Raw genomic sequence first — 12,379 nt, 5'->3', positions numbered from 1 at the left:
GATGGTGTCTGCAGTATTGGAAGTTATAGTTAACCCATCGGCTAAAATACCGAAACAATTTTAAAATTTATTTATATATTATATTATATTATGTATTATGATAAAAACGTAATTTTGACTTGCATAAACCGATTTTATAACTAGTACATCGAAATACTTTTTTCTGCTAATAATTGTTCATTTTAGTTTGCGGTAGTTACTGTGAATCTGCTATATCTCCGTTATGAAATGATTATTATAAATTTTATTCAATATTGAGCTCAAATTCACTGACCATAACTGAGCGTCTTCTCTAACGAAGGTTTGGTTTAGTTTGTATGTTCTATTTCCTCATTACCTTTTTTCGAGCTGGCCAGGATGCTGTTTGTTTGGATGTAAAGAACCTTTCTTTACTAGCCTCTAATTGCAATTGTGTCTCAGAGTATTGACTTGAGGTGGAAATACTTAGAGAAGATCTTTATACTATCAATAAAGTTATATTTAAATTCCACTTAAATTCAATCGTGTATGCTCTTTATATTTCAAGAATAAAAATGGCAGATGAAGAGTTCGAAGTACCTTTACATGTGAAGGATATTTGCCTAAAATTAGGCAAAAAGGTATCTTAAGGTAACTTGAATCAGAAACTTGGTAAGGTGCATATGTTAAAACAATACGTACTGCTACTCTGGCATTGGTATATAGTTTGTCTGTAGGTAATGGTAAAAGCCATGGTAAAATATGTAATGACTTTTCCTATTAACTAACATGTTATCACTATATATTTGCGAAGAGAGAACTTATTAATGCAATTAAACAAAAAATAAAGGCCTGGAAGACAGGAAGAATCTCTGTTTTCAGAAATATTTAAGGTAGTTACATTAGAAGTCTGTCTAAGAACCAGTAAGATACTGTCTTAAAACTGAAAGATATTGACCCGAAGAATGGTCTAAATCTTTTATATTAAATATTGCCAATATGACATAATTTATGTTATATATTGTAATAAATAAATGCATAAGAACAATTCATTAACATGACTAATTCTTATAAATTTATGACTACTTTTCTTTTGTAAACGATCAACTCAAAAGTAAGACAAGTGCGGGAGCTTTATTATGGAATTATAAATAAATATCTTTAATTTTAGGTCAAGTTGGAGCTATCTTCCAACTAACCAGTACAGTTGTTTGATTTCAAGAATTTGTCTAATCAGTTTTTTTGGCTAAAGTATTTAATCTAACAGATCAATTGAAAAGTCCTCGGCCTGACACATAGATGGGGCTACTAGAATTAAATCCATATATTTCTTAGTTAGCCCTAACCCTCAAAAGATGCGTGCATAAATTTGACAGCTGTCGGATCATCAGTTTGTGAATTATAGCATTTTGAGTGAAGCAACTTTTATTATTGTGAAAAAAACTGTATAAAAAGGAATTTCGCGTGTTGATAAAATATTGCGTGAAAGGAAAAATACAGTTGAAGCAAAAACTTGGCTTAATGGCGAGTTTCCGAACACTGCCCCAGGAAAATCAACCATCAAGGATTGGTATGCTAAGTTTAGACCTGATGAAATGAACACCGAAGACGGTAAACGCAGTGGACGCCCAAAAGAGGTTCTTACCGATGAAATCATTAAAAAAATCCACAAAATGATTTTGAATGACCGTAAATTGAAATTGAATGAAATAGCAAACACTCTAAAGATATTAACTGAACGTGTACATCATATCATTCACGAATATTTGGGTATGGGAAATCTCAGCGCAAAGTGGGTGTCGCGCGGGAGTTGATGATTCAGAGCAGTGTCTGAGGATGATCAAGCGTAATAAACCCGAGTTTTTGCGTCGATACGTGACAATGGATGAAACATGACTCCATCATTTCACTCCGAAGTCTAATCGACAGTCATCCGAGTGGACTGCACACGACAAACCCGCTCCAAAGCGTAGGAAAACGCAACAGTCAGCTGGCAAGGTTATGACGTCTGTATTTTGGGATGCGCATGGAATAATTTTCATTGACTACCTTGAAAAAGGAGGAACCATCAACAATGATAATTACATAGCGTTGTTGGACCGTTTGAAGAACGAAATAGCCGAAAAACGGCCGCATTTGAAGAAAAAGAAAGTGCTGCTTCCCTAAGACAATGCACCGTATCACAAGTCAGTGAAAACGATAGCAAAGAGGGAGGAGAATTTGAATGTTTCTGAATGTTTGTACTAGCTTTGACATATGATAACATTTATACTGGATAAAATATTTTGGTTTGTCTTTCGGGTTATTTCAGTCATAAGCCATCATATTTGATAAACTATAAAGTATTGTTATTTCACATTAACAAGATATAAATGAACGCTTAGTAAAATTGTTAGGGCCTAGGCCATTCTTTCTATGAGCTATTAACTGATTACAATGATTACGGGTTTTATATAAGACTAGAATAATTTATTGGAATTATTTTTTGGTGAAGTAGGCATTAATAGAATCAAAATGTTACATAAATGTGTGCTTATTATCGAAATATCATTGAACGATTATTATTGTTCGAATCTTGATATATCATTAGATATTGCGCTATAATTAAAACGGATCGGTATAAAAGTAATGAAAAAAGCAATTAACTTTTTCGATATTTTCCATTAGTTTGATACCAAAAGACATTAGTTGAAAATATATTTTCTGTATTCCGTCGATTGGAAAGTGGACTAATTAAAATGGGAATGAAATTCAGGGAAACATTTCTGGTTTGCAGCGGAGCTCGTTACTCACCCGGATATTGGAAGTAAAATGACGGCAACAGAAAAATCGTCCAAAGAAGAGAAAAAAATATTGCGATAATCTGATGGACCGAAAAATACTATTTTACTGTTTGATTTTGATTTTCGTCGGTTTATTCATTTTCTTGGCACAGTCGCGAATATTCTTATAAAATAAAGGGAAATACTTTTTAGATTTGAGTGGAACAGCTTTTATTGATTGAAACTAGACGACGTTTCGCAATCGTTACAGGTTGCATCTTCAGTAAAACGAATTAAAATTAAATACTTCTATTAAATACTAACTCTAACCCGTTATTCATATCTTCTAAATATTATTAAAACAATACGCTAACCTCTTATATCTCAGTCAAATAAACTAAAACAGAGGTCTTGAAATATAATGTATTAGGGTCATTTCTTTACATAGCCTACATATATAATATACCACAAAAAGAATTGGCTAGATGAATGGCCTAAACCTTTAGAAATAGAGCTGCCTAAATATGACTGATTAGTACATATTGGAATTGGCGTATATATTTGTTGAATATATATATATATATATATATATATATATATATATATATATATATATATATATATATATAATTATTATAAATAATTATTTTTTTGACAACTTTTGACACTAAACATTGTTAACGCTAAAATGTACCGAACATCAGAAAATGTTTTTTAATATTCTATGGTATCTCGATCACAACATATTAAGCTAAATTTTTTAGAAAAGTCTTATTAATGTGCTTTGTTAAATGTGTTTGAAAAATAATTGATCGAAATTAATGTTAAGATTTAATAAACAAGAAGTTTTAAATGGTAATTTAACATATTAATACTCATTATGGCTCTTTAGTAATTTTATTAAATCCAGGATAGAACTCCTTAGAACTTGTGATTTTAATGAAAAATGTCTTGTACAATTAAATACTAATTTCGGCAAAGCTAATACGAAAAAATGGAAACAAAAATAAGCTTGTAACTCCTAAGAACTTGTGATTTTAATGAAAAATGTCTCGTAGAATTAAATACTAATTTCGGCAAAGCTAATACGAAAAAATGGAAACAAAAATAAGCTTGTAACACAGGGAGTGTAGTTTTGATTAGCTCGTACAATAGACTAGGAGACTGAGCTTTTCAAATTGAGCTGGAACTTTTGTTGATTACATTTAGCTTTATATCTGTTCTTTTATTAGTTTGTTTTGTTATTTATTTTGAGTATGTTTATGTGAGTGATTTTTATTTACTTTTAAATATAGTTATCCAAAAATATCTAAAAAATTTATTAATTAACGGTAATCGTTGGCTATTAAGCAGAGTTGTTGGTTGATGTTAATGAAATTTCAAAAAAATGGTGTTTCAAAAAAGGCATTATTTTGGTAATATGTATAGTCAATGTTTTTGACTTCAGGCAATAGGGAGGAGTCTGAGGGAGCTAAGTCAGGTGAAGGCGGCAGTTAGGGAACAATGTTTATTATTGTTATTATCTGTTTTATATCCTGGTGAAAGCGTTCACCTTGTTTGGCACCATTCTAATATTATGGGGGAATAACAAATGGGAATGAAAGAAATATATTTTCAAAGACATAATTAAGACGTGTTAAATTTTTGTAACAAATCATTCACTAAAAACTTAACATTTCAGCTTTAAGATTTCAGCTTAAAATTTATGAATTATTTTCTTTAGAGATAACCAAGCCGCTAATTGTCTCGCGGAAACATTTTCATCGACTTCATTGTTTTTTATTTGTTATTTTTGTTTTTGTTTTTTATTTGTTACTTGTTATTTTTAATTATTTATAATTTATATACATAATTTATAGAAAACAGTTTTCAAATACAAAAATCTTTTACCATTTTTATCCATCGTCTTGACCAAATTTTTCATCAAACCAAGTTTTAGGGTTGAATAATCATATTTGCTTGTGTAATAGAGGTTCATATTTAATGCTTGATTCACCACATAGTTCTTTTTGGCCAATATTTAACTTCATAGTGGTTTTGTCTCTACTGTCCGACAAACAAACAAGATAATAATATTTCGTAAAACTTCCCTGTGGTCCAAGAAATATAGCAATATATAAATTTTAAATCAGCAAGTTTGTGCTGTTTGCTGTTTCCAGCTGTATTCTTTTTGTTTAATTAAGTCTTAAATTAGTTTCATGTTTTCATACGTTTCTTTTAAAATCACTGAATATGAAATAGGTAGGGAATGATATTGGCTACCATTGTGGAAGTAATACAGCTTTTACGCTTAAATAGTATTCACGCTATTACTAAGGAACATGATGTGCTAAACGTTTAACCATATCAATAGACAATGCTTTTAACAATGAAATAATGAACTAAAAACACGTAATCTTGTTTATGTTAGAAAAATTGTGTCACACACTAACTAGTAAGTAACTATAAGTAACCAATAAATTGTAGCATTTATACATATTGACAGAATATAACCAGGTAGATTTATATAAAATGTACTAAATTTCGTATATTAAAAAATAAAAAATGTATAAGTGTATTATTTGTAGGAATGTTTATCTAGATTATTAATAGATTAAAAAATCATTTACTGTTCTTAAAACATATTTTATTATTTATTCAGTCGAAATATTACTTATTATTTATTATTATTTTATATTACTATTCATTTGACTGACTTATATATGGTTTTTCTACTCTATATAGCTGAAAATATAGATAAATTCATTAATTTAGTAAATTGGTAGACATTAAATGCAAACCAATTTTACTGATAAGCAACTGTTGTTGCTATAAAACGCGTAGCAGTATCAAGGAGATTGTTCTCTGTTACATTATGTTGGCGTGTAAAAGGTGAATGACAAGGGTAACAGCGGAGTCCACATCTTAATTATAAACACTAGCAACCCCTGTCACCGTTATATTGTGCTTTGGAGCCAGTCGACCGTTTGTCCATCAAGTACAAGGGGGTAGTTCTATAGCAAATGAGATGGATTTGTCCCATTTTATTGGCTTAAATTATAGCTGATGCCTGCATTTTGTTAAAGGAGGTGTGAACATTCTAAGGATAAAACGTTGGGATAAATTAAACTATATTGGATTAAGTTTGCAAATGTAAGTGGTATGTTCATTTAATTGTTGTAATAACGTTTGATTAATTTTAATTGAAGTATTAGGCGCGTTTTAAAATAAACAGAACTGTTTAACATTATGGCTAAATTCGTAAGTCCCTGAGGGTTTATATAGTAACTCGTACGGTCAAAGGGTACTTGGAAAGACTGTTTAAAATTGTTTTTAAAGGGTTCCATTTTTTGAATGGCCAAATTACACCCCATGCCGACGTAATGTTTTCATTTAATTGATTACAAGTGTATTTTAATAGTAAATAGAAATAATAAATGGCGTTAAAAATGCCCAAAATCATACAACTTTTTCTTTGCTTGAAATACATTTGTTATATTGACTCGCTTCAATAAAAAATCAATGAATGTAATAATTTCATTCACTTAACTGTTGTGTGACTTTTTATGACATATTGATAGTAATATTGCAAATTCTTGAATTAAATATTTATCGTAATATAAAATTATTCAAGTCCAACATCCAACAAGTTTCTATACCTACTTAAATAAGGAATCTTTTCCAAGAGAGTGGTCGTAAAAGAAGGAAAATATTGCAATTAAAACTAAAATATGGTAGCTGTCTAAACTTATTTTATCAACTATTTTGTATGCTTTAGAATCTACCACAGTCTGGCGAAGTTTGAAATATTTCAATTGCACCAAATTCGCATGTAATTTGCGTTATAAAAACCTAATTTATTCAATTAATATTACAAATAGTATGCAGTTGAGGACCAAATCCAGGTATGCGCCTTTAAAAGCGCAGTGCCAAAAAAGACCTGGATTAAAATCATGGCCAAGACCTGGTGAAAAATGTAAGATAAAATCAAAGATAATTTCTCTAGAAGAAGACAATTTCCTCGAGTCTGTCATGGATTAATGATTATGAAATGAATAATAGATACATGAAATGTTTAAAAAAATATTTCAGATTTTGTTATTAATCTAAAAGAGGCTAGAGATCTATGGAACATCCAACAAGAATTGACTTATTTCACAACTGTAAAATAGCTGGAACATCTGTAGTGTCAGTGAAAACATTTATGTATAAAGAATGGCTTAATCACTAATTCACTATAATCGTACATCGACATACTCTCCTTTTCTGGTTTCCTCGGGTGCCTTTTAGTATCAAAAGAATGCTATGAATTATTGATGTTTTGATAACAGTTTATTTCAATGGTCTTTGTAACGTTTAATAAGCTTATTTGCCTTAGTATTTTTGGTATTTTGATCATAGTAAATTAATGCCTAACTAACCTAGGCATAAAATTCTTTTTTATTTTTTGGATCTTAAAATCGGTCCAAAAATAAGAAAAATTATAATTAATAATATTAAGAGTATAAATTCTTTATTTGATAAAAAAAGCTATAAATTAATTTCAACATATGATACTCTATAACTTTTTATAAATCTCTTGTTTTTTTATTAAGACATATTTTAAATACGCTTAACAATCTAGCAATTCAAATAATTATTATAATAACATAAATTAATGATTTTAGATATTACATTTATGTAACATTTTTTAACTAAATAAATCATTTTTGATATGACTAAATAGATTTTATTTAAATAGTTTATAGTTTAACCAAGTTTTCATTATCCAAGATAATGGGTTTGGAAATTTCGTAAGACTTACCTTAAACACGATCGTTATTATAAACCTTTGTGAATTAATTTTAAAGGATTTAAATACTAGAAAATTTATTGAGCCGTCATTATATTAATCAATATATTTATTAATATTTGAAATATAAATACTTTCTATTATGTCTATATATGTTATCTTGATACTAACTGATTTATGTATCAAAAGTAAATTGTAATTTATTTAGTAACATTATATGTATATACTTTTGTCTTCATTTGAGTGTTCTTACTATGACATACTTAATTTGTTAAATTGAACTTGGTTGCAGGCTTTGGAACTGTTGAACTGTGAACCATTTTCGCAACTGTTTCAAATATGTCTAACATGTTTTAATAATGTTTGTTGTTTTAAAGTTTAAGGAATATTTTTTACAGAAATATTATTTGAAAATATTCCCTAAAATCCTTTAATATTACGAATTCTTGTCATCGATTTCATTATTAAAAAACTATAGTATTTATATTATTACAAACAAAACACCTTTGTAACTGTGATTTGTTTATAAAACACAATAAGCAATGACTCATCTACTTAATATTATTATTTAACATAAATAACTTATTTAAGATAAAATATTTATATACTGTGAAAAATATAAATTATAACCAAGAAGTACTACCCCACCCGCCATATTCTCTAGACCTTGATTCTTCTGATTACCGCTTGATACTGTCTGATCAGCGCTTCAGTTCTTATGAAGATACCAACAAAACTGGTCGATTCGTGGATAACCTCAAAAGATGCATCGAACAATACTTTGAATAAAATATATTTTAACGATTCGTTCAAGTTAAAAAAATCCATTAAAATTTAATTTTAATTTATAGGCCCTAAAACGTTCTTCAATATTCGAATAAAACCACATAATTATTTTAAGAAACCATTGCACCATAAAAATAAACAATATTTTGACAAATATCTATTGTTTTTTTAGAGATGGATGTCTATTATGAATAAAGATTTTTCCAAATTAACACTAATATCCGGTTATGTTCAACAATTCATGTATATTCAGTATGAATAAGATTTAAGATAACTAGGATAACTCTAAACTAGGAGAAAGCAAATATTCTCATATGTCTGATTGAGAAAGTTTTATTTTTTTCTAAATTTATTCGAGATTCTACCTATTAAATATTGTTAATACTTATTATGTACAGATAAAATAAATACACGTTTTAGTTCTACCGAATCTTTTATATAATCTGTTATTTTAAGATACATAAATTACAGATATATAAATAGACCGGATAAATTACGATCAAGAACAATATGTATTTTCAAGAAAAATTGTATATCTTTTTAAGTTCACTGTACAAATGTTTCATTTCTTAAAATGTATTTACTCTTTGTAATCCCTTAACATTCTAGTAATTTATGGTATGCTTAACATTCAAGAAGTGTTATTTATAATCGCACCGTAGGCAAAAAAGGTAGAATTATGCAAATTAATGCAATAAAGGCCGAAATGAAAAACAAAATAAAACTGCGAGAAGCTGTAGTATCATATCTTCAAGCCTTAATCCATTAGCTTTTCTAGAATATGTAAGATGTTTGCATGAATATATTTCCTTTGTTTATATCATAGATATTTCACGTTCATGCCTTTATATTCGGTATGGTGTATAACTTTAAAGCATACTTCTTGTAATAAAGAAGATGATTTTGTTTGTGGTGTATGTTTAAACAATCTATCAAGATTTTATAAACAGTATCTTGGGTTAAAGGCGATCAATTCTTATTTATTGCGATTGGTTTGTTTTTCAAGTAAAGGTTCTTCTTTAAAAAGCCTATTTAAAATTTATTCTTTAAATTACAGTAATAACGAATTTTTCGAATAAAAGAAGTTTGAAATAAGTTTTTGGAGCTATCGTAGCTTAACTAGCATTACTTGCTGTTACGATGATATACAAAATTATTCAATAAGTATTGTTGATCTATCAAAAATACTATTTCATGTCTGGGATTGTGCATATATCTTCTTCAGTGAATTTTATTTTTCACGTGTAATTTTTAAAGATGTTTTCTTTGAAAAGCTATATATGTCTTTTAAATAGGCAGGTCAAAAGGAACTGAGTTACTAAGAACTAAGAACAGGTTAAATGTTGAAAAAATTCGTGCTTTAAACTATTGGTGGAATTTTGATCTGCTTGAGAGAGTCTCTTATCTTGATATAAAATCTTTTTACATACAACATTAAAATCATTAATATTATCATATTAATAATTTGAGATCTAATAAAAAATTTTGTGAAATATTTTGGCCGAATATTTTGCTCTGTAGTTTGTTCATAATATAATAGTAAGTAATTTTTTTATATAACGCGACAAACACGCCACGGTTGATGACAAATTGTATTAATTGATTAAAAAATATATCTATTTTTCCATGAATAATAATAGGATGAAATTAAATGCTACTTGATGTTTGGATGTTATTCATTGGGAAAAAAGAAAATTGTTGACAGAAAGGATCAAGAAGTGAATACAATAAGATATGAACAAAAATTATTTCTTTTATAGCTAGTCTCATATTTTTTCATATTATGGTTTTTTCTCACTATTTTTATTAATTTATTGCATTGTTACTAGTTGTTACCAACTAACCTACAATTTTTTTTACAATAATTTAAATCTTATATCTTAGTCTCTGGTCTAATAATGTTTAGGCATTAACACTGCTGTTTTTTTGCTCATTACAGAATACTACACAAGATAAAGTAGTTTGATTATTTTGGGTTTGTGTCCTGTAATCCAATGGAATATCTTCTCATGTTTCCTTGAAATTATTTTGACCTTCTGAGTAACTGTCGGTATCTGAAAGTCTTTGTGTAAGTAATCAGTGATACTACTCAGGAATTTGTTCTGGAAAACATAAATAATACTTATAGTACTTCTCGCAGAAGATCCCCAAAATTAAATATGTATGAAAACCATGTAGGTTTCAAAACATGCTTATATAATAGCAATTTACTATATATATTGTAAATAATGTTCTTTCCAGCGAAGTTTTGTATCCATATCCAAGATCCATTCCGAGATACTTTACTTACTTTTTTTTAATATACTTTTTTTAGAGCGTAGTTTATATATGAAATGATGAAATATGATTGGTGCAGTTTGTTTTCACATGAACTGCACATGCACATATTTACTTTCGTTAATCTTTAAGGTTTAGGCCCAATTATTTATATTATCATATGCCTGATGTAATTATCGTGTGGCTTGTGTTGTCTACGACAGCAAGAATCATCAGCAAAAATATCCATCGTGATATTTTCTATTTGTTGTATATCACCTATGTAGAGTAGGTAAAGTATAGGCCCCAGTAGATTTTCTTGTGCTACATCCGCTTTAGATTCTTTTATTGTAAAGCTTCTTCTGGTCTTATTCTAAACATTATGGTTGTAATAATAGATTTTAATAGTTCAGTGTGCTGTTTTAGTAACATTTTCTGTAGCTTATGAAAATGGCTGTCATGTCCTACCATGCTTGTGCAACATTTAAGAATATAGTTAAATATGCCTTTTTATCATAAAAGAAGATATGAAAGCAACTTATTTTTAATTATACTCCATTCAACGCATTAGCGTTATTAGTAACTTGATATAACTTATACTATAATATAATAAATTATCACACTATATTACTACGTTAATACATTTCATACTGTGTCCAATCCAATGAATAAATAATCATATAGAATAAAATCCGTATGTTTTTAGTTAGACCTAACCCTTGTGGATAAATTTGACAGCTGTCGGATCATTAGTTTGTGAATTATTCCATTTTGAGTGAAGGAATTTTTGTTATTGTGAAAAAAATGAATAAAAAGGAATTTCGCGTGTTGATAAAATATTGCTGTTTGAAGGGAAACAATATAGTTGAAGCAAAAAATTGGCTTGAGTTTGCGGACACTGCTCCAGGAAACTCAACCATCAAGGAATGGTATGCTAAATTTAGACGTGATGAAATAAGTACCGAAGACGGTGAACGCAGTGGACGCCGAAAAGAGGTTGTTACCGACAAAAATATAAAAAAAACCACAAAATGATTTTGAATGACCGTAAATTGAAATTGAATGAAATAGCAGACACTCTAAAGATATAAACTGAACGTGTACATCATATCATTCGCGAATATTTGGATATGAGAAAGCTCTGTGCAAAGTGGTTGCCGCGCGAGCTCACTTTTGACCAAAAACAACTACAAGTTGATGATTTGTTGTCCAATCGACAATCATCCGAGTGGACTGCACACGATGAACCCGCTCCAAAGCGTAGGAAAATGTAACAGTCGTCTGGCAAGGTTATGGCGTCTGTATTTTGGGATGCTGATGGAATAATTTTCATTGACTACCTTGAAAAAGGAAGGGCCATCAACAGCGACTATTATATAGCGTTATTGGACCGGTTGGAAACGTTTGGAAGGATGAAATCGCCGAAAAACGGCCGCATTTGAAGAAAAATAAAATGCTGCTTCACCAAGACAATGCACCGTGTCACAAGTCAGTGAAAACGTTGGCAAAAATCCATCCATCCACCGTATTCTCCAGATATGGCTCCCAGCGACTATTTCCTGTTCTCAAATCTGAAAAGAATGCTCGCTGGGAACAAGTTTTCGTCGAATGAAAAGGTGATCGCAGAAACTGAGGCCTATTTTGAAGCAAAGAACAAAAATAGCATCGAAAAGCTTGGATGGTCGCTATAATCAGTGTATCACCTTGAAAGTGGTGAATAAAAAAAAACTAATTTTGCCAAAAAAAAAAGAGTTTTACTATGGTAAGCTGGCGACTTTTTAATTGATCTGTTATAGTTATTGTGCTTTGAAAAATGAGATACCAGAAGGTAATTCTCGTCGCCGTC

At 29.4% G+C, this 12,379-nt stretch overlaps 1 protein-coding gene across 1 annotated transcript in view; it reads right to left on the bottom strand.

Moving 5' to 3' along the window:
• Sol1 (CUB domain-containing protein Sol1) overlaps positions 1-12,379 on the bottom strand; it is a 1,033,997-nt gene that overhangs the window by 50,209 nt on the left and 971,409 nt on the right. The window lies entirely within an intron of this gene.

Source organism: Rhynchophorus ferrugineus, unplaced genomic scaffold, assembly GCF_030347505.1.
Source record: "Rhynchophorus ferrugineus isolate W39M unplaced genomic scaffold, kcgeb_rfMv2 rfM1, whole genome shotgun sequence".
Classification (NCBI taxonomy): Eukaryota; Metazoa; Arthropoda; class Insecta; order Coleoptera; family Curculionidae; genus Rhynchophorus; species Rhynchophorus ferrugineus.
Note: the sequence above shows the minus strand (reverse complement) of the source record. Positions and strands in the feature narration are given on the sequence as shown.